Below are 26370 nucleotides of genomic sequence, written 5' to 3' on the forward strand. Positions count from 1 at the left end.
TTCTTCCAACAAAACTCAAGTCTTAATCAATGCATCCTAAACTTTATAAACTGGCTTTATTTTATTCCTTCATGCCCAATGGTATCACAGAATTAAATGGCAGCAAATATAACCTTATCCTTAAGATAGTTTTAAGGAGCTGTGTCAAGGTGTGCTTGCTCTCACAGGATGCATGTTAGCATGAAAAATACAAATTAAATGCCAGGAAGCAGTTTCTAATTGTTCTCCAATTAGTTAATGATTTCTAAGACAACGTCCTTAATTTTTTCTTCTATGAAATTCAGATAAGTTAAAAACAACCAAAATCAAATTATTTGCACAAATATTGGTGAAGCTAATTCTATTTTGAGCTGACATCCTCCTCAACATTTCCATATAATGTCCAGTCAAAACTACTCTCCAAACGCAGTGTTCTGAATGCTGTGTGAGGCAGGGTTAGAGCTTGGTGTTCAGCATGGCAGTTAAAAACCATATGGAAACAAAGACAGATTTGCATTTACAGCAGATCAGTGCATGCGGTGTCTGTATTTGGTTGTTTCAGCACAGACATGCACATACTCACATAAGCATACCCATACCCCCCTATCCCTGGGATATATGGAGCCTTCTAGTATTAACTGTTATTGAATGAACATTTTCTGAATGTGTTGTACGCAATTATTGTGGTACTCCTTTTCCCATTTCTGTAAACACCAACAGCATGCTCTGAGCCCTGAGCAATGACCTAACTGTACATAGAAGCATGTAATCTTCAGTCAATAGGCTGGCAAACATGCTAAGCCTAGGGAAATGAGACAAAGAAGGGACAGAAATTAGGACCACAGAATCATAGAATCTGCTTCAATCGTCTTGAGTTCTTTATTGTGATTCAGCATTATCTGTAGACAAAAGAAATACATCAGTGGTGGAAATTGAGGACAATGCAGAAATATAAAAAGTGGAAAGGGAGTGCCTTATGCTAGGATTGGAGGAACAGTCTGCCTTGCAGCAAGACACACGAGGACAAGTATAGAACCTGAGACATGAGAGTAAATGAAGCAAAGGATCTCAAATACTGAAAATGAGTCAGGATTAGCTTAGAACTGGATGGATATAGGTCAGAAGAACCAGAGTTATGGCTGAACAGCAGGGACATTCATGCTGAACAGCAGGGACATTCATGCTGAAGCGCTTCCCATGGAGTCAAGGTATTCATATTCAAAGGTGACACACACATAACTTCTTGTTCATTTAAAGACTCATTTTATATGTTCTTATAATCATATGACCTTCAGGAGGAGCCACTTTACCCCAGAGCAGTATCTGTGCTCACTACAGCTGAAACTGTTCAGTAAATACATCCCAGACAACCAGAGTCCATTTGCCCCAATCCCTAGTCCTCTATATTCATCATAAAATGCCACTGCATGTGGTGATTTCTACCTCTGCTTTTGAAGGTATATGCACTTGCCTTCCCTCCTCTTAAAACAACAACAACAAAGAAGCAAAAATAAGAACTATCAACAAGAGGCAAGAAGATACAAAAACCAAGAAACAAAAATAAAAACTATTAACAAGATGCATGAGGATACAAGGTAACCCATGGTGGGTGGAAACTTCTACCTAAATTGCACCCTGCTATTTATGAAAAGACTTCACACTTTCTTGCCAGGTTAAAGCATAGATTCATATTCAAATGTATATTATGAACTCAAAGTGATAGCCCAAACTAGATTGCAACATCACGGGCAAAGTCTACTTCATCCAGACTGTGTTATGAACACTGTGTTGACTCTGTTTGCATCAAGAGGACAGCTGCTGGCTTATGAGAGGGCACCAAGGACTCTAGAGGACAGAGCAGTTGGGCAGGCACGCACAGCAGCTCTTTGCTCAGTTCACGAGGGATGCAAGACTCAGGGCTGCATAGTAGGGCATTGAAATTGGCTTGGGGTCGTTTGGCAAGATAAGTGGGTTTGGCCATTTCTGTTCTTCCAGCCTAGATGCAGCTGCCCCTCCACTGGCTGCTTCCAAGAGTCAGAGCCTAATGGTCAGCCATGAAGGCTGTTCTCTGCTCCTTTAAGGGTCAAATCTCTGTTTGTAGGTTCAAAAGAATTTGTTTGTTTGTAGATAAAGTAGGGGAAATGTGAAGTATTACAAACACCTTTTCTTTAAAACATAGATACAATTTATTTCTTTAAGATGCTAAGTGGGAGTGATAGGAGATACAGAAGCATAGTAAAACAGCTACCATGGCGAGAAATACCTCTCATTTCACAGGCTCACCCATCACCACTTTGGCAAGGGCAGCTGTATAAACCTTTAGAAAAATCCTAAGTATAACGTGGATGTGGCCCACAGTCCAGCAGATCTTTAGGCTTCTTAATCCCGCCCCTCTGTTATGTCTTATCTTTATACCTACACATTCCCATTTTCTCTTTGCCTCAGTGACCACTGCTTTATTCTCCAGGCAAATGCTTACACTTAATTGCTGGATGCTGTATTTCATACACAAGTGAGAGCACACAATGCGTTTTCTTCTCTTATTCATTTAAATACTACCATACTCTCTGGGTCTAGTCACATTACAATAAATGGCAGGATTAGTTACTTTTTTGAGGCTGAATAATATTCCATTCATTATCTGGTACCACATATTTTACTCATGGATCTGCTAAGCCGTACTTAGTTGTGTTTCCTATCTTGGCTATTTCAAAGATTGCTAGATGAACATAGGAGCACTGATGTCTTTTACCAGGTGGCAATTTTATTCCTGTCTGTGTAAACAACATTGTAGTGTTAACACGTTAAACCCATTTTACATTTTTTTCCCAGGAAATTTCTAGAAATTTTCCATGATTAGTGCATTTTAGATCTCTGTGCCTTCTAAAATTCTTTCTGGAAGACAGGAAAGCTGTAGAGAAATAAAGGCTGTAGTTGTCCTCAGATCATCCCCAGCACTGAGCACCCTGAATGGAATATGGACTTACTGTAAGCTCAAAAAGGCATGCTGAATAATTGACAGCCACTGGGCGTGGCTCTCTGCTCTCCAAATGTCTCCCTGAAGCAACTGTGATTGACAGCCACTTCCAGAAATCATGCTGCTTCCTCCAAAGGCAAACTTTAACTTATTTCTTCCTTCAGAATCTATGATAACCCAAAAATGTTCAACAACAATGGTTCCATTCATCACTTCAGATCCAGTGACACTTCTGTAAAAGCAAATGTGAGAGTGAGCTTCCCCCACCCCCAATCTTATTTTAATGAAAACCTTTGAGGCTCTCTGTAGCAATAAAAAAAGGATATTAATTTTACTTATGTAAAATTTAAATAAAATATCTGATTATTGATTGTATAAATTTTATTTTGGGGGTAGTCTTTTACAATGAAGGACTTATTCTAAATTTTATGGTACTTTAAAAATTAAAGGAAACAATTTCTTAACGGTCCCCTTTTACTCCTGAGCTTAGAATGACCTGCCCTTTGCTTTATATCCTTTTTTTCTTCAACTTAAATAAAAATAGATTTAAGCTATTTGTCCTTGGGGTCCTCAGCAGACTCAGAATCTGTCTCCTCTTTTTTACATGGTTTTGCTGTTTGCTACTTGAGAATTTTGGTCTGTCTTGATGCCTTGATGTTTATACAATTTTAGAAAAAAGAATAGTTTAGGAATACACATGTCGAGTCCTGTTAATCCACACCATCCTGAGGAGTTGGAAATTCTACCAGTGTCTTACTTAGGGTTTATTTTACAAAATAAGTGGAATTTACTGGTAATCTTCAGAGTGTTTCTCTATACTGTTAATCAGCTAAACGTAACCCTCAATTATAAATGCAAATTTCCAGGGTTAAATTGAGTGTTCAGAGGCTCCAGAGTGGCTGTTATTGGCTGTACATTGCCAAGTCAACATAACGTAAAACAAAGTGTTGGGTCAATATTTATTTTTGAATTGGTGCTCTAGAGAGAGCTAATGTGGGGGGTAATTTGGGTCAATAAAAAAGAAATAAGGGTCTCCCAAAGGCAATAAAAAGAGATTTGTTCTAAATTGTGTATTTTTACATGAATTATCTGGATTATATCAACTGTTTAAGTCTTTGAAGTAGTGGGGCTGGAAGTTTATTCAAATGCTGACATTTGCAGAGAAGACTCACACGAGGAGGGTCTAGACATGGGGAAAACAATTTTTCACATGTGGCAAAAAGGAAAAAAATCATAGAAATTTTAGATGATGTTTATATCTATTTATTGGTCCTCATTTCCTATATGGAACTTAATTAATTATACATTTATTATTTATTATTGAAACGTATATGGAAACACAGGCAGGCTTAAGCCCATTTTGTGTGTGTACGTGTGTATGTGTGAGCACATATGTGTGTGTGTGTGTGTGTGTGTGTGTTTAAATCAACATTTCCAGAATAAAAGTCATTTGTAAGCTTTACTAGCGGTTCACCACAGTGACAGGCTTCCAAACAAGGAGAAATAATTTATTAGCTCACAGTGTTTTTCTAGCACCCCCACCCCACCCTGAGGTGGTGCATAGGCTGTGCAATGAATAAATTAAGTATATTTTCTGCCTCGTGCTTAGAATAAATCATTACCTTTTTCCAAACCAAAGGTGGGTGGCTATTTGTAAGACTCCTCTGAGTTAGACAGGCTGTGTGATCAGGGACAGTGAGAAATTCATTTTATATACAAGTTTTTGCAAAATAATTACTTGTAACATATTTCTGATCAAAAAAATAAAAAAAAAAGCCTTTCAACACAAAAAGAACAAGAGATTCTTAGCTTGTAAAATCAACCTGGTTTACTAAATTTTAATTTGATATAAATAATTTTTTTGCACTTTGGCACAAAATATGTGACAGCACACCGAAACATTCCTTTAGTTATACTTACAAATACAGTTACTGAAAACCATTAGTTAAAAACAGAATTACCTTTACAAAGGTAACTGTGCAAGTACTGAATGTATTTTTGAAAAAAATAAAAAACATTACTAGTCTTGTATCCCCATGGAAACCAGCCGCTATTATAGAATATATTTTAATGTGGAGCCATGGAGTAGTTGTCTCAGGTAAGAGTAATTAAAACTATTGTGCTTGTTTATAATTCATTTTATAGTTACTTTATATCTTTATAAATATAAATAAATTATATTTTTCTTCTTAACAGAGATTTTAGGATTTGTGAGCATCAGAGGCTTCTGTCATGGCCAAGTTTATATAATATTTCAAGTCAGAGTGGCCAATGAGAGTGATACCTAGCCCTTGCCAGTAGACACCTGCAAAGCTCAGGTCCTTCCTTTCATCAACTCTAAAACAAGTGGAATGATTCTCCCCACAATTAACTAACAAGAACTTTTGCCAAAGCATGAAAGCATAACTAAGCTTTTAAACTGATTTCAAATCAACTTTAAATGTTATGATGGTAAGATAAATTCTATGGGATGTCACTACTAAAAAAGAATATGGATGATCAATTTGAAAATGTGTAGATGTGCAACTGTGATTTATTTTACCTAGAATGTCTATTTGCAACCGGGAAGAACATCTCAATAATTTTTTTTCTAAATTTTCACAGATTTGACGAAGTAAATTTAGAAAGCATTAGGCAAAATTTTAATCATATATCTTAGACTTGAGGGATTATGACATCTTGCAGAATATATTTTCTACAAAGTTAAGAGTCTGATGAAATGATTTCTGTAGTAAAAGATGACCATCTCTTGAAAACATTAACCAATCACTAATTAAGATATTCAACACTAATTCCTAGTATTTAAAACATTTACATTTATTTGCTATAAGGAGAATAATTTTATCAACATTAATGAATTCACTTGCTTGGGCATCTATACTAGTTGATGATAACTATAATGAGATACCTGACATGGGCTGGTTTATTTTAGCTCATGGGTTTGGGGGCTCAGCATTTAGTCTAATAAGATATTGATTTGTCTTCTGGTAAAGACAATGGAAGGCAGCATACCACAAGGAGATCTCATGTGTGTGGAAACATGTATATCAACGAAAAGGAAATCTGAGGGAGATGGGGGGTCTCCACACTTCCTAAGTGACTGCCCTGATGCATTATGTACCTTCTATCAGACGCACCAGCAAAGTTTCTGCCACCTCCCAACTGCACAAAAGTGGGGATTAAGCCCAAATCCCAATGGGTGACTGGAGGACAGAAACCAAATTCAAACATTCCTCTCACAATTATTCTGTGCTGTACTGCCTGGTTTTGTGTGTCCACTTGACACAAGCTGGAGTTATCACAGAGAAAGGAGTGTCTGTTCAGGAAATGCCTCCATGAGATGCAGCTGTAAGGCATTTTCTCAATTAGTGATCAAGGGTGGGAGGGCCCATTGTAGATGGTGCCATCCCTGTGCAGGTTGTCCTGGGTTCTATAAGAAAGCAAGCTGAGCAAGCCAGGGAAAGCAATCCAATAAGCAGCATTCCTCCATGTCCTCTGCATCAGCTCCTGCCTCTAGGTTACTGCCTTGTATGAGGTCCAGTCCTGACTTCCTTTGGTGATGAACAGTCATGTGGAAGTGTAAGTTGAATAAACCCTTTTCTCTCCAACTTGCTTCTTGGTGTTTGTGCAGGGCTAGAAACGCTGACTAAGACATATGGGTGCTCACATACCTATATGCCTACTGGTCGCCAGGCTGTAGAGCCAGAACAGTGAATGGATGCACAGTGCCTATATCCTTGTGGAAATTCAGGCCAATGTTGGTTAGAATGTTCTTCTCCATGGGATGCAGTGCACACCCCTGAACCTCAGAAATCCAGAGACAAAGACAGGAAGTTCATGTAATAGAGCTAGATTGGGAAATGTAGGAGACCCTGATTCAAACATAAATGATTAATATCAGAGAGTGGGCAAGAGGTGAAAGTAGCCAGTGTGCAACTTGTTCATATGTAAAAATCACAAAAATTAATATAAATAAAGTAAACAACGTGAATGAACAAACAAAGCCCAGTGATTAAAGTTTTGGAGCCATGTAAATTTGTAGACTGCATATGATTCAGAGTATTAATTCATTTTTAAATGTTCTTCTAACATATGAGAAACAATGTAATCTTGGTAAGTATAGTGTGCAGTGTCCTTAAGTGCAGTGTCTAGTGTCTTTATATGCAGTGTGTGGCATCTTTGAATGCAGTGTCTGAGTTCAGTGTGCTGTGTCTTTAAGTGTACTGTGCAGTGTCTTTAAGATCCAGTGTCACTGCCCTCTATAATGAAGACAACTTAACCATAGTGGAAAATCTTTTTGAATTCAGTTTGTGGGTATTTTATTGAGAAGTTTTGAATCTATGTGCATAACAAATATTGTTCTCTTAACTTTCTTTTTCTTATTGTGTCTGTGTGGGGTTTTAGTTACAGGGTAATAGTGATTTTGTAAAGGGAATTATGGAAAGTTCCTTCAGTTTGTGTGTGTGTGTGTGTGTGTGTTCTCTGTGTGTGTGTCTGTGTGTGTATGTATGTGTGTATTTGTATGTGTGTGTTTGTGTGTGTCTGTGTGTATGTATGAGGGAGAGAGAGAGAAAGAAAGAGAGAGAGAGAGAAGACAGATAGACAGCAACAGAGAGGGGGGGCTGTCTGGATGGGTAGAAATGTAGGGGAGAATATTGGAAGTATTGGCAGAAGAGATAGCATGATCATTACATTAAAATTATAAATATTTTTTCTCAAATAATCATTATCAAACAAAGGATTAGTTGGTTTGTAGAGCTTTGTTCATAGTTATTTTGTACATTCCTTTTTTCCCTTCATTTTATAATTTATTCCCCTTTTACTAGCATGAACTAGCATGCATAAGCAGGTTCTAGCATTCATAAGCAGGTACTAGCATGTATAAGCATGTGTAAGCATGTACTAGTATATACCAGCATAATGGTTTTCACTATGGCATCTTCAGACAGGAATATAGGAAAGAAAAATCTTTAGTTAAATAAATCTCTGGCAACAACAAAACAAGAAATTACTTCAATACTAAAAACATTAGTACCATTTTATCAATAAAAGAGTGTTTAAACTATTTCACAGAGATTTTGTAGAAAACCATAATGTTTCTTTTAAAGTACTTTGAAATAACTACTTCAAGATAACTATGGAACACAAATACAAATTGATATGAATGCTTAATAAATAGGAAAGATTTAGATATACTCTTTCCCTGTATAAGTTTTCACTATAATAATCATCAGTCCTGATAATACTTCAGTAGGTGTGAAGAGGCAATTTCCGGATGAGATTGTGATTTTTAAGCTCTGAGTTGACCCTCTGCCCATTCATAGTTTTCTGGCAATTCACTGGCTTTGGTAGACATGGATGTGTGCCAAGCACATAGAATGGAAACAGAAAAGAGTCTGGTGGGTTGGGACGAGCCTGTCTGTGGTCTACCTCAACCACATCAGTGCCTGCTTACTCTCTACACTCTAAACAAGAGAAATTTCCACGTGGCAGTTTAAAAAGAGAACCTTGAGTTTTGTGCGTTCAATTTTGGTGTTCTTTGTTTCTTTTTTGTCCTCTTTGGAAGAAAAGATATGCTGTGCAGTTAATAAATATTTATGCCTTGCCATCAATAATGCAACACATCTTAGATGAAGACAGACCCACAAGAATGTACATATAATTCTCCAGTCCACATTTCCTTTCTCCTCAGTTTTTTTCCTGGGGACACCCAGATCAGATCTGTGAGCTGAAATACCTAAGAACCACACTCATTACTATTGACCATGTGAAATCAGTCTACTTTCCTGCCATATGTTCTCCTCCACACTCATCCTATCTGATGACCCTGCAGGTAGCTCTGCTTCCCATCCAGACCTCACATTCCCTAATTTCCTGGTCTAGCACATTACTGTGTCTTGGATTAGATATGTCCTCTATAAGCTCATGTGTCTGAACACTTGGTCCCAATTGGTGGGGCTGTTAGGGGACATGGTGAGGAGTTTCTGGAGGAAGCATGCCAGTGGGGGCATCCTTTAAGGGCCTACAGCTTTACCCCATGAAGTCCAATTTGATTGATTTCTCATTGTGTTTGCTGTTAATAACATAATTCCTTCTGGGCCCCCCACCATCCTGGCTCCTCCTCTGGAACTGTGGATCTTAAACAGTCTCTTGTTTCCTTGTCTTCATAAGTTACTTTTGGTTATAGTGTTTGATCACAGAAGCTGAAAGGTGACTAACAGGCACATTTTACCAAAGGAATATATACTTGGCCCTCTTCTATCTAACATCAGGAGACTTGCTGGCTAACATACCAGAAGTGCTAGTGGGACATATTGTATTCAGACATTGTCAGGAGCAGATTCCACATAGAGTCAGCAAAATTTATGACATAGATACACATTGAGTTAACAACTTTTTTTTCAAGAACGCACTTCACATTGGTAGCATACACTTCAAAGCTTCACATCCTTCCTACTTTTATTTATGTTGATGTGATAAAATATCCTGACAAAAGGAACTTAGAAGGGACAGGGTTTGGTTTAGCTCATAGTTCTGGGATGGAGTCCATCACCCCTGGGAAACCAAGACAGCAACCAGAGACATCTTGTCACATGTATAGTCAAGCATTGAGAGAGAGAAAGAGGGGGAGGGAGGTAGGAGAGCAGGGAAGAAAGAGAAAGAATATAAGCATGCATACTCATTGTGCAGCTCACTTTCTCTACCCTTTAGAACTCAAATTTAGGGCATGGCTTCTCCCAGAATGGGTGGAACTTCCCACCTCAGTGAGCATATTCAAGACAGTTGTTTTATTTATATGCCCACCTAATCTATACAACTCCTCTTGGAAACTTTACCCTCAGGTGATTGTATATTGTGTTAGATTGACAACTGAAGTTAACCATCACAGCATCCAGTTGGCAATAGCTCTTCTTTCTAACCCAAGATTCTCCTCTCCACTTTGTACACTTTAATGTTTTATAATGCCTCATCTGCCAAGGAGAGGAATGCTCTCTAGAAGTCAGCCACTGTTAGCAGAATGTCTACTCAGTTCTATGTCCCTGGCAGTATGTCCACGGTGAGAATGCTATCAAAAATAGTGGGATCTGTATAAAAATGGGGAAAAATAAATAAATAAATCAAGGACCCATAGGATGGTTCTGTGGGTAAGGACTCTTTTGCCAAGCCTGGCAACTTGAGTTCCATTTCTAGAACCCACATAAGATAGAAGAAGAGAACTGACTCCCCCAAGTTTCCCTCTGACTGTCACACACATGTTGCAGTAATTGTGCAAATGCATGTATGTGTGTGCACACACGCTCATACGTAATAAATAAATAACATAATTTTTAAATTTTTTGAAAAAAAAATAAAAGAAATGAAAAATAAGACTGAACCACACTCTCTAGACCAGTCCTTTTGGTGATTTTTATCAGACATGAAGATTTGCAGCCTACCTGGCTGTTGAAGGTCACAGTCCTTCTGACATTTGAATCTACCTACAGAAAGGTCAGGTGAAAGATCTTGAAGAAGGACATCCTGATGAGAAAAGAACACAGACTATTGCCTCCACTTGTCCATAGGAGGGAAGCAGAGAAAGCTGGTATTCACTGATCTCTCCAAGGCTCTTTCTGAGTCAGGGGAAGACAGGCTGCAAGAATATCTTCTGAGACTCCTGCATTTCATCTTTCATATGGGAGCCCTCAAATCATTGAAAATAATAGGTTCCCCTTGATTATATGTAATTTAAATATCTCATTAAACAGTAGAATTCAATATTATGACTGCTTTCTTTCTGTGTAAAGGACAGTTTTTCTTCTTTTTATTTTTAAATTTTTTTTCCCTGTTGCTAGCCTATATGTAATTTTCAGCGATTCTCTTGGTTTAAGGGGAAAGTTGTAAAGTTTTACTACCAGAAAAAAAAAATAATGACACAAAGAAAGAAGCAGGAACACTACAAAGCTTTCAACCAGGACACATAGACATGCTAGGAGGTGTCAGTAACCTTAATGCTAAATAAAAGATCAGAGCCTTCATGAAACACTGGTGAGTCTTAGAAGACACCTGTGCCGTCTTCACAGGTCTCAGTCCTGAACACCTCACCTCACTCGTGGCTGTGGGGATCTGGGTCCCAGTTAGACACAATATCTTTGGTTCTGGCAAGAAAGATCCCTGGAGCAGTTGGACAAAAATCCCAGCTGCAGGGAACAAGATATTCTAACGGGTAGAAGGAACCAAATTCTTAGAAAGACTGGAAGTACACATTAATATTCTCTGACATGAGATTTAGCCCACAGGGCTAATTAAGGCTTCAATCCTTAGTAGCCATGTCCATTTGCTCCGAGGAGTAAAAGCAACAGGCCCTGGAGTACGGGTTAGCTTCCTTTCCCATACTCTTGGCCCTGAATTTGCAATGAAGAACTTTAGCTCAACTCTTTTCATATCCATTCTTCATCCTAATCTTATGTATACCAGTGTTTTGCCTGCATGTTTGTGTGTGCACAGCATGCATGCTTTGTGGCCACAGAGGCCAGAGGAGGCTATCATATTCCCTACAACTGGAAAAACAAATGCTTGTTTGTGAGTGCTGAGACATAAACCTGAGTCCTCTGAAAGAATAGCAAGGGATCTTAACTGCTGATCCATCTTGACATCGTCTCATTTTAAAACACTATTTTCATTTTACCCATAATGTTGTCTCTTAAAAACACTTCTATATTAATCCAGATTATTGCATTTGTATATACATAAGCTGTTTTGAATTGAACATACCTAATGAGTAGTTGAATTTTGCTAATTAAGAAAGGCCTAGCCTTGCTTATATACTGTACTCGTAGTAAGAAACTCTTCTTATTTTTCAAGACATAATATATCATCATTGACAATGTCATCATGCTGAACAATAGCTCTCCTGAACACATTCTTTTAACACTGAAATTACATCCTATGAGCAGTGTCACACATCTCCCCAGACATCTATCACTCTCTTAGCCACTCCAGGCTGCACTAATCACCACTACACTTCGAGTAACTGCGTGCAGGCTAAGTCCATTGTAATCTATATTACCTTTTCTCTGTCCTCTTAATAGGTCATTAGAACTTAAGTTGAATCTATATATAGCCTAATACTTGTGAATATGCCTTTTGTGCACATGGACTATCCCTTCAACATACTGTTCAGTTTGAGGAGTGTTATACCCATTATAAAGAATTATGGGTTATAGGACAATTTTATTTACCAAGTTCAAAGGATCCTCCCTGTGATTTTTCACAGTGGCTATACTTCCCACCCAACAGAGAAGTAGTGGTTCCCTTCTACATTCTCACACAGGCTTATCTATCATCTATTATCTATTACCTATGACAGATAAGTAGATTATAAATGAACAAACATATCACCCAACAGGCAACACTGCTTGCTGTTCAATTTAAAAAAAAATGAAGTAAAACAGAAAATAAAGAAACATAGTACTATCACTCAGAGATGACCTTTGAAATGATCGTCTGTTTATTTCCATTCATCCCTCACTACTCTGGATTATAGAGAAAGGGAGGAGGAGAGAGAGAAATAAAGAAGAGAAGAACAACAGTTATATATGCTGTAGTGACAGTATTGTCTTTGTTCATATTGAGCCCTAATGCACGTAAGCCATTATCTATTTATAATAACTGTGAATATTATGAGAACTACTATTTCAAGATGTAGTTCTTTTGTTATATTTTAGCCTCTTTTCCTAGAATCTTCCTTCATCTCAAATTTAGACTAGTGCAAATATATACATGTAAGCCATAATTATGCTGTTAATGACAATATTAATCAAAGGTTATTCAATAGAAAATTGTTGAATAAAACAAATAGAAAGAGAGTCCAGAGTTCTGGTTCTTATCCACCAGATATATATTTGTTACCTTTCTATTCTGCAGTTGGGTACTTACCTGTCTTGTCCAAAAGAGAATTTAGAGTCATTGTTTTTCCTGAATGCCCAACTAAAATTAAGTTATACTGCACCAATAGTATTCTCTTCATCTACCACTCATTAAACATATCAAAAATGGAAATGAGTTGAGTTTGGCATAACTCATAATGTCATTTGGGAAGAAGACAGAGGAGCTGCGCCAACGTTAATGTGCACTGTGTGAATAATTTACTTTAATTTCAATTACAGCGCCGGGATGGGATGTAGGAAGCCTTCCCCGTAGCTGCTCTGAGCTCTGGGATTTAACTTGGTTAGCACAACAATTTAGATGGCTCAGGGATCTAAATTTGAAGCCAAGATGCTACGGGTAAGGATGCAAAATAAATAGTGGTCCACAGTGTCTGTAGTTTGCACAATAGGAGAAGAATAGAATTAAAAGTAAATGGGCAAGAAGCAGGCCAGTTTATAGGGTGGAAGGCTGAACATAAGCAACATTTCTAAAGCACACTGGGGGAGTGAAAACACACTCCCTACTTGTCTGCAGATACCTCCAAGGGTCAAGAACACCACCGAAGGCTAAATCAAAATGAGCTCCTAAACGAAGATATACACATAAGCAATGAGTTGAGCAGAGAAGCCTTCATATTTCATCAAATTATCTATTATTGGTGCATATTAATTGCACAAAGTAATAACTTTTGTGCTGACCTTTTTATACAGGTATAACATACATGCTGCTCACATTTACCTACCTCTCCCCTTCATCATCTCTTCCTCCAGCCGTTCCCTTCCTCTCCCCATAAATCCTTCTCCATATTTTTTATGAATTAAAAAACCTACATATTAAATCTGACTCCCCAAATCCATGATTATTTGTCTTTCTGGGTCTGGCTTATTTGACTTAACATGATGATCTCCAGCTCCATCAATTTCCCCACAAATGACATAATTACATTCCATATGCCTGAGTAAATTCCATTGTGTATTATGCATTTCATTCTTCAGGAGATGGACATCCACTCTGATTTCATAGCTAAGTTATTGTGAATTTTTCTTCTCTATTTCAATGAGTAGCTGCTTATCTAAGTTTGTGAAATTGCTTGCTACTTTTAAATAGTGTCTCTTAGTAATACCTGCTATATTCTGAGATAAGGTAACCTACTGTATTCTCTTTCCAATTCGCAAAATGTAACTATTTATTCTTGAGTGTTCCATGGCAAGTTCTTCTTTTGTCAGAAGTGAAGTCAGTAGGCAGTAGAATTTTGTTTTAGTCATAGACTCTACTAGGAAAGGCTCCTTCAACTTGACACTGTAAGCCTCTGCAATCTTATCATCCACACTACTCATTCAATTTAAACCACTTGTGGTTGTCAGCGTTATGTGCCAATTTGTTTGGGGTAAGAGATTCACAAATAGCTCATGCCATATTATTTCTAATTGTGCCCATTAGAGACTTCTCAGAAGACAACCAAATCATTACTTGAAGAAGGAAGATCCTACCCATTTGGGTATCTAGTGAAACACAGACAGAATGAAGAGAGGGAGGAAAGATAAACTTTCTTTCTGGATCCAGGACATCTGTCTTCTCCTTGTGGATGCTTATTTCTCTGGCCTTAGGCTCCAGGATGTATGTAAGTACTTTCCAGATTCTGTGTCCTTTGTTATCAGTTGGGATGTACAACTTCAGGTTCCCTAATCCTCTGGACTTTTGATCTTGAGGAAATTACATCACTGCTTGCTGCTGGAAGACTCCAGAACTTGTCCTCCATAATTACATAATCTAATGCCCATAAAAAGTTCTCATAACATATTTATTAATATCCTTTTCTGTGTTTCTTTGGAGAATGCTGAGTAAACACCACCTTTAAATCTTTAATGTTCTATTGGCAGTTTTATTCCTCCTTGTGGTGCTACCTTACATACGACATGTGACCATGGACATTATTATAGGGGTTATATTCATTTTCAAAGACTGCAGAAATTAAATATTGTTTCATATGCCAAAGTTAATGAAACGTGGATAATCACTTAAGGACTTATTTCTGGAGAAGATTTAGTCATCCTTTCTCAGTAGTCATTAGTTGTGTATAGCTCTTTTTCTAGGCACTTGGTGGGGACAGTAAGGTACAATGCTCCCCTCTATGTTGGCACATAAGCTGGTATAATCACTGTGCATGTTTGTTTAGACAACTATAATGTTGATGTTTAATGGATGTAGCATCCCTTTTCTACAGAGAAGACACTATTTCTAGAACAGTTGCCCTGGTCCTGTTGCTCTTACATTCTTTCTGCTCCCAGTTCATTGAAACTTACTGAGCTATCATAGGTACAGTGATTTTGTTGTAGATATGTCTATTGGGGCAATGCACACCATGGTTAGTTACTCTATACATTTAGCCAGTTGTCTATCTGAAATAGTCTCAGTCTGTTGCAGAAAGAAGCTGCTTTGGTGAGTGGTAAGAGCTACACTTATCTGTGGGTATAATGTTATATATTTAGAAGGCACTTAGAAATTATATTGGTTTGAAAAAATTGCAAAAGTATGTTCTCATCTAAGATCTTTGACCTTACCAACCACTATATGGTTATTTGCTACCAAGTTGTTAGCACTAAAAATTACACATACAAGTAACACTAAATGAGTATGGATTATACCTACACATGTACACATGCACATATATATGTATGTATATATTATATATACACACACATATATAAACATACACCCATACCTATATATATACATATATATACACCCATATATATATATGTGTATATAGAAACACCCCTATATATATATATATATATATCTGTGTATGTATATCCCTATATGTGCGTGTGTACACACACACACACACGCATACACACACACACACACACACACACACTTAATTTAGAGTAAAATACATAACAACTTACTAATGAAGCCTGATGCTCTTCTTTTGCTTCATAGTTGCATAATCCAATTCCCAGAAAAAAAACACCCTCATGAAATATCTATTAATATTGTATGTGATGATAACTAAAGAAAAAAGACCATGAAATTGAGATGGAATGAGTGAGGACATGGGATTGGCTGAGGGAAGAGAAATGATATAATGACATTTCAATTAAATAGGATACATAAGGAAGTAGAATATGAACTAACAATAAAGCCATAATCCCCAGGTTTTCCCTATGCTCTTCACCTCTTCGAGTATTCTTCTCAGCTTGATGTGAGAAATAATATAAAAATGGGCATAGGTACCAGGGAGATAACTCTGTGAATATAGTGACTACAGGGAGCAGCCAGGCAGGACAGCATGGGGCTCTACCCTTAGGATGAGAGCTGGGAGAAACATGGGTCCATGGGACTCACAAGCTAATCTAGTCAGTCATCAAACTCCAGGTTCAGTGAGAGAGAAGGCTTTTAAAACTAAGGTGGAGAATAACAGAACAGCACCCTCAGTGTCAACCTCTGGCCTTCACACAAGAACACAGGAACAAATACATTCCTCCCACCCTCTCCTTCAAACATATACACAGCTACAAACAAGCAATATGGATATGATGAAGTCTCTGCAGGTGTGATTTGGTTACCTGAGGTCATACTTCATGCCTAACTAATGCTACTCTTCGGTCATGAAAGAAGTAAAGATATTGAATATACTTTCAAAATATGTAAGGAAATGGGCAACTTCAGTGTACAGATTAAATAAAGTAGCCATACACTCATCTGCAGTTATAGTAGCTGCCTAACTACTGACTTATGCTAAATCTAGTCCACTGTTTGATTTAACAAATAAAGACTTGAAGTGTAGTGAGATGCGTTCATTTGGCTGTTTTCTGTGACTGCTTCAGTTTTGAGGCAAAGGATTCAGTGACTTTCACAAAGCCTGAAAAAAATCTGTAATCTGCTTCCTTGCAGAAATAGTTCACTAAGCCCTGGTCTCCACATTTGTCTTCACACAGTGATTTAGCTGGGATTTCTGTTGCTGTGATAAACACTATGACCAAAAGCAATTTGTGTAGGAAAGGGTTATTGCATCTTACAATCCAAAGCAACAGTACATCACATAAAGAAGTAGGAGCTGTAACTGAAACAGAAGCCAGGAAGAAGTGCTACTTACTGGCTTGCTCATCCTGCCTTCTTGTTCAGTCTAGGATGCTCTGCCCTGGGGTAGCAACATCCTTTCCCAACAAACACAAGTAGACTTTGCCCAGATCAACAAAACTTGCCTACAGGCAATCAGGATGAAGGATTTTTCTCAGTGGAAGTTCCTTTTACCAGATAACTCTAGCTGGTGTGAAGCTGACCAAAAAAAAAAAAAACAACCAGGACACATAGAAATCTATGTTCAGACCTCACATACAGTCAGCATGTAGTAACTGTGATTCTACTACTGGAACGTTTCCATGTTCAGAGTCTTCCTTTTGGGCTAGGTAGTCAACTCATATGATAAGTGTCCTTGATGTCTAAGAAGAAGACATCAGTTCAAACCCTCAGTACTTACATAAGAAGTCAGGTAGAATTGTTACTGCCTGTAGCTCCAGGTTGACAGATGAAGACAAACAGATACTTGTGAACTCAATAGCTAGAAAAGGGGACAAGCCAACATACATCTGTGAGAGTAAGGAATTAATGTGGAGTGATAGAAGATGACACCCAATATTCTTCTTTGGCTTCTTTATATGCACACTAAAACCAAAAATAAAATCAAATTAATTAAATAAAACCTAGGAAAATCTGAGTATGTAATAATAAAGTCTTATATGTCCAGTTTTAATCACAGTTTCAGATCCAAAGCAGATGCTTCACACTATGTGAGTCTATTCAAATGCCCATCAATGACATACTAAAGTTCTCTTTAAGATGTTCCAACTATATATATATATATATATATATATATATATATATATATATATATATATGCTTTTTTAAAGAAGATATATTTTCTATGCTACTTTGTCAGGGAGTGAACTTATAAAACACATGTATCTCATGTTATTTTTTACTTCAAAATTCTTCACAGTGTTGAAAGGAAGTGCATATCTAGATTATTATTAAATTAATGGTGGAATAAAATAATTACGTTGTAATACCCACAATATTTAATCTAATTGATTTCTACTTAGTTCTTCGGGAAAGTTCAAAGGACTCCAAGGATAACATTTTTACCTTCCTTTCTTTCTTTCTTTCTTCTTCCTCTCTCTCTCTCTCTCTCTCTCTCTCTCTCTCTCTCTCTCTCTCTCTGTTTTTAATAGGTCAAAATATGCTCAAAAAAGTAGGTAAAAAGTTACCAGAGCAATTTCCAATTTTCAGATAACTAATGCTTACATAATTCCTATGCTCACTAGTAGATAAACAAGTGGTCCAAGATCATCACCATCTTCTTCTTCTTTCCTCTTCTTCTTCTTCTTCTTCTTCTTCTTCTTCTTCTTCTTCTTCTTCTTCTTCTTCTTCTTCTTCTTCTTCTTCTTCTTCTTCCTCCTCCTCCTCCTCCTCCTCATCTCCTCTTAGGATAAGACTAACAGAGCAGGAAATTATCAGGAAACACTCTGATAAGATTCAATGGGAGAAGTAAAAATATATTGAACTGCAAGATCAGAGGAAGCATACTGTAACACTAAAGAGTAAAGAAGGCACACAGGACAGAGGCTCCTGCCAAAGTTCTGTTAGGCCTCTTTCATTTGTGGCAGAGCTATGCAGGGAGCCATCTTTTTAAGAGAATCTGGTTGTCTATCTGGCATTTCCCATTATAAGAAAGGGTCAAATGTTCTGTTCTAAAAACCTATGGATGTTAAAGATGCACCATTTGCCCTGCCATGAGACTATAAGGAATTAAAATTGAGTCCCCTGGAATAGCAATTGCCCTTAAACTTGAGAGATGAGTTCTAGCCAGTATGTCATCACTCTAGCTCCTATTTTACTTAACTTTTAGCCTTATGTATAAAACCTGATGGGAGGCATGACTGCCCTTTTCATACATTCTTTTCTTCAAATTTGCTGGATGCCTTCTCAGTTCTAAGACCCCAAGTAACCCATCAGAAGAGAAACAGACTTTATATCCACTGAAGAATACAATTTTTGCAGAGGAGGGCAACTGCAAATTAAGAGAGGAGAGAGTGAATCCGATATTGATAATTCAGTAGACTTATTAAATGGTGGAAATGAAGAAGTAGAGATGGCTAAGAATGTATAACAATAGGCAAATGAGATCACACCACATAGAATATACTCCTGTTCTATACACTATTGTTTATTACAGGGCAAACAAAATGATAAAGACTGTTTAGGACTTGAAATTAGAATTCAGTAAAGAGACAGAAATCTTAACAACCCAAGCTGAGATAAAGATGAAATGAAAAAACTCAAACTTGGTGGTTTGAGTATGCCTAGCCAAGGGCATGGCACTATTTGGAGGAATGGCCTTGTTGGAGTGGGTGTGCCCCTGTGGACTTGGGCTTTAAAACCCTCATCCTAGCTGCCTAGATGTCAATCATCTCCTAGCAGCCTTCAGATGAAGATGTAGAACTCTCAGCTCCACCTGTGCCATGCCTGCCTGGACTCTGTCATGCTCCACTTTGATAATGGACTAGTCCTCTGAACCTGTAAGCCAGCCCTTATTAAATGTTGTCCTTATAAGAGTTGCCTTCTTCATGGAATCTTTTCACAACAGTGAAACCCTAACTAAGACTATAGGTAGTACCAGGGCCTGGGGTATTGCTGTAATAGTCCTGACCATGCTTTTGTTTGGAAGAATGTGAATTTCTTGACATTGGATTTGGAAAGTAGTGGAATACTTTAAGTGGGGCTTAATGGGCCATCCTAATAGGAATATGGAAGAGTTTGTTACTAAGAGTGATTTGAACTGTGCATATAGCCCAAGAGCTTTCAGTGGAGAATTATTTTAAAGATTTATTTATTTATTATTTATATGAGTATATTGTAGCTGTCTCCAAACACACCAGAAGAGGGCATTGGCTCCCATTACAGATGGTTGTGAGCCATCATGTGGTTGCTGGGAATTGAACTCTGGACTTTTGGAAGATCATTCAGTGCTCTTAACCGCTGAGCCATCTCACCAGCCCTCAGTGGAGAATTTTAATATATGGCCAATAGACTGTTTTGTAGTACTTTAGTGAAGAATGTGGCTGCTTTTAGCCTTTGGCTGAAGAGTCTACCCAAGTCTAAGGTAAAGAGGTTATATTAATTGCATTGACAAAGGAAGTCTCAAAAAAGCCCAGCAGAGACTTTGTTCTCTGTGGCTAAGTCTCATAAAGAACATTTTGAACAAGCATAAAAAAGTTAGAAAGGAAAATTATAAAATGTGTGGGTCTAGTATTAAAGAGGCACCAGGAAGTGAAATGGAGCCAAATCCTGTGTTTTAGGAAGCAGCAGATTAAGAGGGTGGGACTTTGGGGCAAGATCATACCCAGCTAAATTTAGATCCAGACATAGGATCTTTAATCCCAGGAGATAAAGCCAAGCATAACTCTGAGTTGAAGGCCATCCTGGGATAGAGCAAGTTCTAGGTGAAGAAAAGCTTAAGTCCAGGCATGGTGGTACAAACTTTTAATCCCAGGAGACAGGCATGCAGATCTCTGAGTTCAAGTTCAATCTACAAAGCAAGTTCCAGGTCATCTGAGCTTAGACAGAGAATAAGTGAAACCAGAAAGCTGGTTATAATGTAATTGTAAAATGGTGCCATGTTCCAGTCCCAGAAAGCAGCAGAACTCAGAAGTTTCAACCATTTGGCTCTGGCTTTATGGTCAAGAGGAGGAGACTACTGGGATAATTGATACTGGAGCTAAGAAATTAGCAGTGATTAAGAAGAGACCAGCATCACTAAGGTGAAATCTTCTGGGCAGTGTTTTCTGAGAGCACAAAGAAGTTGTGTTCCAGAAATAGCCAATGTTGTACCTCATGCTGCAGCTGTACTTGGTAATGTGTAAGAGTCACCCAGATGGTACTGGTTTTGAAGGCATCAAGGGGTCATGAGGCTTGTCACTATGAAAGGCCATGGAAGGCCATTGGTGATGATGCAGCCTCAGTTGCAGTTGAGGGCCCAGGACTGAAGAGGCCATGCAAAGAAGTTGAGGCTTGGTACCATAAAGAGAGCCTATAAAAGGCTATGGATGAAGCCTGGTTTCAGTGAGAAACCCCAGCATGTTAGCCCGTACCATGGGATGACCACCAGAAACATCAGCCACAATGCACTGTAGTCAACCAGAGTCCAGAATGGTACAGAGAACAGACATGAAGTAACCCAAGCCTTTTAGAGGAGCCCAGAAGACCATGTATAGATTCCAGACATTGGAACAAGAAGCTGTAAAGTTGAAGTTGCCTTGGAGACCCCAAGATGATAGAGATGTCAAAACTGTGGGATATCTGCCAAGGAAAGCTGCTAACAGGAAGTGGAACCAGCCCAAGAGAAAGAAGTTTGTTGCAGTCAACAAAGCTATAAAAGGAATTGGAGATCTGAAGGCTGCTTTGACATCAGCCATGGAGATGGAGAGGGGTTTGCCCAGCTGGTTTCCTGTCTTGCTTCGGGGATTAAAGTTAAGTAATTGGATGGATCTGAGAAAAGACTTTAAACTTTAGATTTTTTACATTGTTGAAACAGTTATAGACTATAGGGACTTTTGAAGTTGGATTAAATATATTTTACATTATGCTATGTTTAGGTATGGCCCCATAGACTCATGTTTGAACAAGCCTATGGGTGCTAGGAAGTGGAATGTGATGGCTCATATATGCCTAGCCCAGGGAGTGTCACTATTTGGAGGTGTGGCCTTGTTATAGGTGTGCCACTGTGGACTTGGGCTTTAAGACCCTCATCCTAGCTGCCTGGAAGCCAGTTTTCTCCTAGCTGCCTTCAGATGATGATGCAGAACACTCAGCTCCACTTGCACCATGCTGTAACCAACCTGGACTCTGTCATATTCACATAGATGATACTGTACTGAACTCTGAAGCTGTAAGCCAGCCCTAATTAAATGTTGTCTGCAAGTTGCAGTGGCCATGGTATCGGCTCACAGCAGTAAAACCCTAAGACACTCAATAAGCCAACTAGAACCTTCCAGGTAAGCCTTGCAAGGAATCAGATTATTTCTGAAGGTAAAGTAGATGACTTAGATAACACAAGTAAAAATTTATGATTACTCATCAGTGCATGGAAGGCTGGCTACAGCAGTCTTTGGAAGAGGTAAGATTTCACAAAATGCTTCAATGCTTCTTACTGTGTTCCATGAAATTTTCATTTCTACCACCCTGATTCAGTCAACTCCTTATCTATTGAAAGACATCTGAACTATTCCCAGTTTGGAGCTATTATAAATATGAATATTTAAGAAGAAATTTAGACAAGGATTCTTGCAAACTATTTTTTTTAGTTTCTGCAACCAATGAACTACCCAAAGTCCAACTCTGTACTGGGGAACTGCATCGTAGATTTCACAAGAAATTTCCAAAATTTCCAACATGTTTTTTTTGAGTGAGTCTGCGATTTACTTTCCCAATACAAATTTGGAGATGGACAGTTTCCTGCCATCTTAACCAACATTTGATGTTGTAACTGCTTCTGCTTGGTGATTTAAACACTCTGTTAGATAGTGATACCTTATTTTGAGTTTTCGTTCATCTTTCCTGGTGGCTATTTGTTAATTAACTGCTGCTATTTTACTAAACATGGTTTCACTATTTAGGCCAAGTTAACTTATACAATCAATCTCATTATCTTAGCCTTTCTAATTCTATGATAGCAGAAATGTACCACCATTCCTGACTTTGCTTTCTATGTTGCTTAATTTATTTTATAATATTGGGAACATCTCCCAGGTCTTAAGAGAATTCCATTGTGCAAAAGTCTTGGAGTACAGAGTGTCTCAGTTTCCTAAATGACTTGTAATGCCCTTATCTGGTACTTGCACATTTGTTTCATTATCTAAATGTCTCAGCATGGTTTGCCAATTCCACACTGAAGTATTTGGATCTTCACTGGTGGAGACTGATAGTTATATCTTCTATATACCAACTCAGGTCAGAGATGGGCAGCAACTTCTTTTTTCTAGTTTGTAGCTTACCTTCAAACTTCAAAGACTTGAGAGAATCATTAATATGACCTGTTATGGTTTGGATATAGGTTTTCCTCTAAAGAAATGTTGGGAAGATTTTAAGCTTCATCATCAACTTATAGTTCTACTATAGGAGGTGGGACCTATTGAAAGTAAGTTCTACATAGGAGGTGGGACCTATTGAAAGTAAGTTGTGTCATTGAGGGTTTGTAACTAAAGACGATATTAGGACCTCCATCTGATGCTGTTTCATCTGATGTCTTTTCCATTCTCGTCTTTAGGAAGTGAGTGGTGTCTTTTACCACACAATTTTGCTGTAATGTACTTCCCCAACATAGTTATACAATGGTGACTTAGTATATCATGTAACTTCTGGTAGTCTGAGCCAGCAAAAACTTCCATTTATTACACCGATTGCCTTCGGTATTTTATTACAGAATAGAAAGGCAAGTGACATTTTTCAGATGTCTTAAAATTTGGGATTTAGTTTATCAATCAGTTCTTTTTTTGTGGGTTCTGCTATTGATGTGAATTTTAATACATTTTTTTAACCAGTGTTAGGTCATAAAAGTTTGTTTTTATTTATTTTGCTTGTTTTTTATAGCTTTGTGTCTGCATTAAAGTCTCTTTTCATCTGGGATGGCAGACATTATCTCACTCACTTCCTTTTCCATGTGGCTAAACCATCAGTTATTAGAAAAGGTTATTAATGGTTTAGCTATACGATAAGCTTTTATGTACAGTTCCACTGTGTCCTCCTTTGACAGTGAAATATTATTGACTCAGAAAAATTAGTTTGACTGAATATTTTTCTTCTCTAACTTTTAATGATCTATCTTTTAGAGATGGAGAGTGGAAGTGCAGTGTAGAGATAAGAATATGAGGAGAGATAAACTAGCACTAAAGACCCATGGAAACTTACTTCTATAGAAGCTTCACAAAATACATACAAGTACACATAAAAATAATTTAAGTAGATTTGCCTTATAATTAGAAGGGGAAATCTCCAATTAGACATCATATGTTATCAAATATAAATGCCAGTATGAGGAATAGATTATATATTGTTGAGTTGTTGGCCAATAGGATCCCCAAGACCTCAAGACAATTGCCAATGCTGTTGGCTACCCTCTAGAACTTAACAGTAAGACTCTGTTGCTGCAGACTATATATACTTGCATTACAGAATACAAAGCAGTCTAGTTAGCTAGCTTATAGATACCTGGAATGTCCTATACACATGAAAGAAGAAGAAAGTGATCATCAAAACTACCCAGATGTGTACCCTTTGAGCTAAAATTATGGTTTTCCAAAAGGATAAGCCTATTGATGCAATAATGACATGAACCATATGGGAAGACCAAACCAAATTAATGGACTTAAGGCCCACTCTACATGATGCCATTTTGTCCTGTATTAATTGATGGATAATAAGAATAAACATTTCATACAGACATAGTTTAAAGTTATAACTTTGCTCTTTGTTTGGTCCAAATTGCATATGTAGAACCAGTAGATACAATATTGACTACATTGGAGTTTTGGAAATTCCTTTTGACTTTCTTTTTTTTAAACTTCTATTTCACTTCTAAAATTTTCTTCTTTTAAAAATAAGGCATTTGTTTTGAGAGATTTTTAAATAGTCAGTTGAGACACTTTTATGAGTACAGAAGACACTTGTCTGATACTCCTAACCTTGGATCTTTCCTAATGAAAGTTGTAATTTCTTGTTTCATGGGATAACAAGCAATTGTCAATTGTATCTTGCACATTTTGCCTGTTATGCTCCCTTCATCCTATTTAATTCTTTTATTTCAGCAAAAAAATCATCCTGTTGCATTTCACACAATTTGGTGGCAACTTAATGTCTGGCATCCTCATGATATTACTGTTATCTATTGTTTCCTCATGGTGCATCTGGTCTAAAGGGGATGAAGAACTTTCCATGTACATCTGTTGAGTGCCTCTCTGTTAGGGGACAGAATAACCTGAAGAAAGGTGTTTATCAAGCCTGGAAATCCAGATTAACTTTGTCTTCCAATGCAGATGATAACTCTGAGGCAATATCTTGACTAGTACAGGCTTGTGTGCACTTTACCAAGGTCTCTGCAAGTCTCTACAGAGGAAGTGAATCTCACCTTTCATTCTACATGGCTGGTTCTCTTGCTGTATATGTATATATGAAGTATAACATGAAAAGGTAAATATTTACATATTTTGGTAAATAATGTAGCACAAGTCCATACCATCTGATCTATATAACCCTTACTTAGAAGTCAATCATTTTCTACTCCTTATGAAGTGTCTGCTAAGCTTTACAAGAATGGAACTGATTATACCCAATTTTGAAAACATGATATAACTGTGTCACTAGCAAATCTATGCAATCCATAAAATTGTGGGTCATTTGTTACTCCAGAATTCCACCTGTGTCCTTACTCAAAATGTCAATGTCTATTCAAGATTCTGAGAGTAATAAGTGGGAGATCAGGACTAGACTTGTACAATTATCATTGTCTTAGTTAAGGTTTTACTGATGTGAACAGATACCATGACCAAGGCAACTCTTAAAAGGATAACAATTCATTGGGGCTGGCTTACAGGTTTAGAGGTCCAGTCCAGTATCATCAAGGTATGAACATGGCAGAGTCCAAGCAGGCATGGTACAGGTGCAGTTGAGGGTTCTATATCTTCCTGAAGGCTGCTAGGAGAAGACTAGCATCCAGGCAGTAGGATGATGGGATTAAATCCAATACCCACAGCAACACACCAACTCCAATGAGGCCACACCTATTCAAACAGGGCCATACCTTCGAATTGTGCTACTCTCTGGGCTGAGCATATGCAAACTATCACAACCATTTTGTTGTAGGGGATGTAACAAGCAGACAACCTCTTCTGGAAACAGAAGGAAAACATTGATCTTTGTTGACCTATATGAAGAAGGAGTTGGACAGGATCTTCTATAGAGTAAGGAATACCAGGAGGACCCAGAGTATGCAAAATACCCTGCAAGACTTGTGTCTGCTTGGACACTTTCCTTATCTTTATAGCCAATTAGCTCTAAGAACCAAAAACTGCTAATTAAGTACTTGTTTACTTATTTAAGCAGAGATCTTGTAAGTCTCAGATCATCCTGGTTCTGCTGAGTATGGCTTAAGATTTTTCGTGAGAGGCTGTGGGACTGTGAAAGGCAGACATTTCTCTGGTTGAACTAGGTTAAAACCCTGGAGACCCAGCAGATACCTCTGCAAGAAATGGAAGGAAGTTTGCTATACTCCCAGACATGAGGCTCCTGACACAAGGCCTCAGCTCCACAATTCTGTGGCCATCAGTCACACAGGGCAATGCCCCAAGCCCCTGGTATTCTGTCTGGACTCCACAGTTACCTGGCAATAGCCAGGTAGGACCAGCGCACTATAAAAGGGGCTGCTTGCCTTGTCCTCGCTTTTTTTTTTTTTT

At 37.9% G+C, this 26370-nt stretch overlaps 1 long non-coding RNA gene across 2 annotated transcripts in view; it reads left to right on the forward strand.

Annotated features, from left to right (window-relative positions):
• LOC116088357 overlaps positions 1-26370 on the forward strand; it is a 196335-nt gene that overhangs the window by 78663 nt on the left and 91302 nt on the right. For both annotated transcript variants that reach the window (XR_004117866.1, XR_004117865.1), the window contains exon 2: positions 14303-14483. This is a non-coding gene — a long non-coding RNA (uncharacterized LOC116088357). The remainder of the gene's footprint in view (positions 1-14302; positions 14484-26370) is intronic.

The sequence above is a fragment of the Mastomys coucha genome, unplaced genomic scaffold (assembly GCF_008632895.1).
Source record: "Mastomys coucha isolate ucsf_1 unplaced genomic scaffold, UCSF_Mcou_1 pScaffold14, whole genome shotgun sequence".
NCBI lineage: Eukaryota > Metazoa > Chordata > Mammalia > Rodentia > Muridae > Mastomys > Mastomys coucha.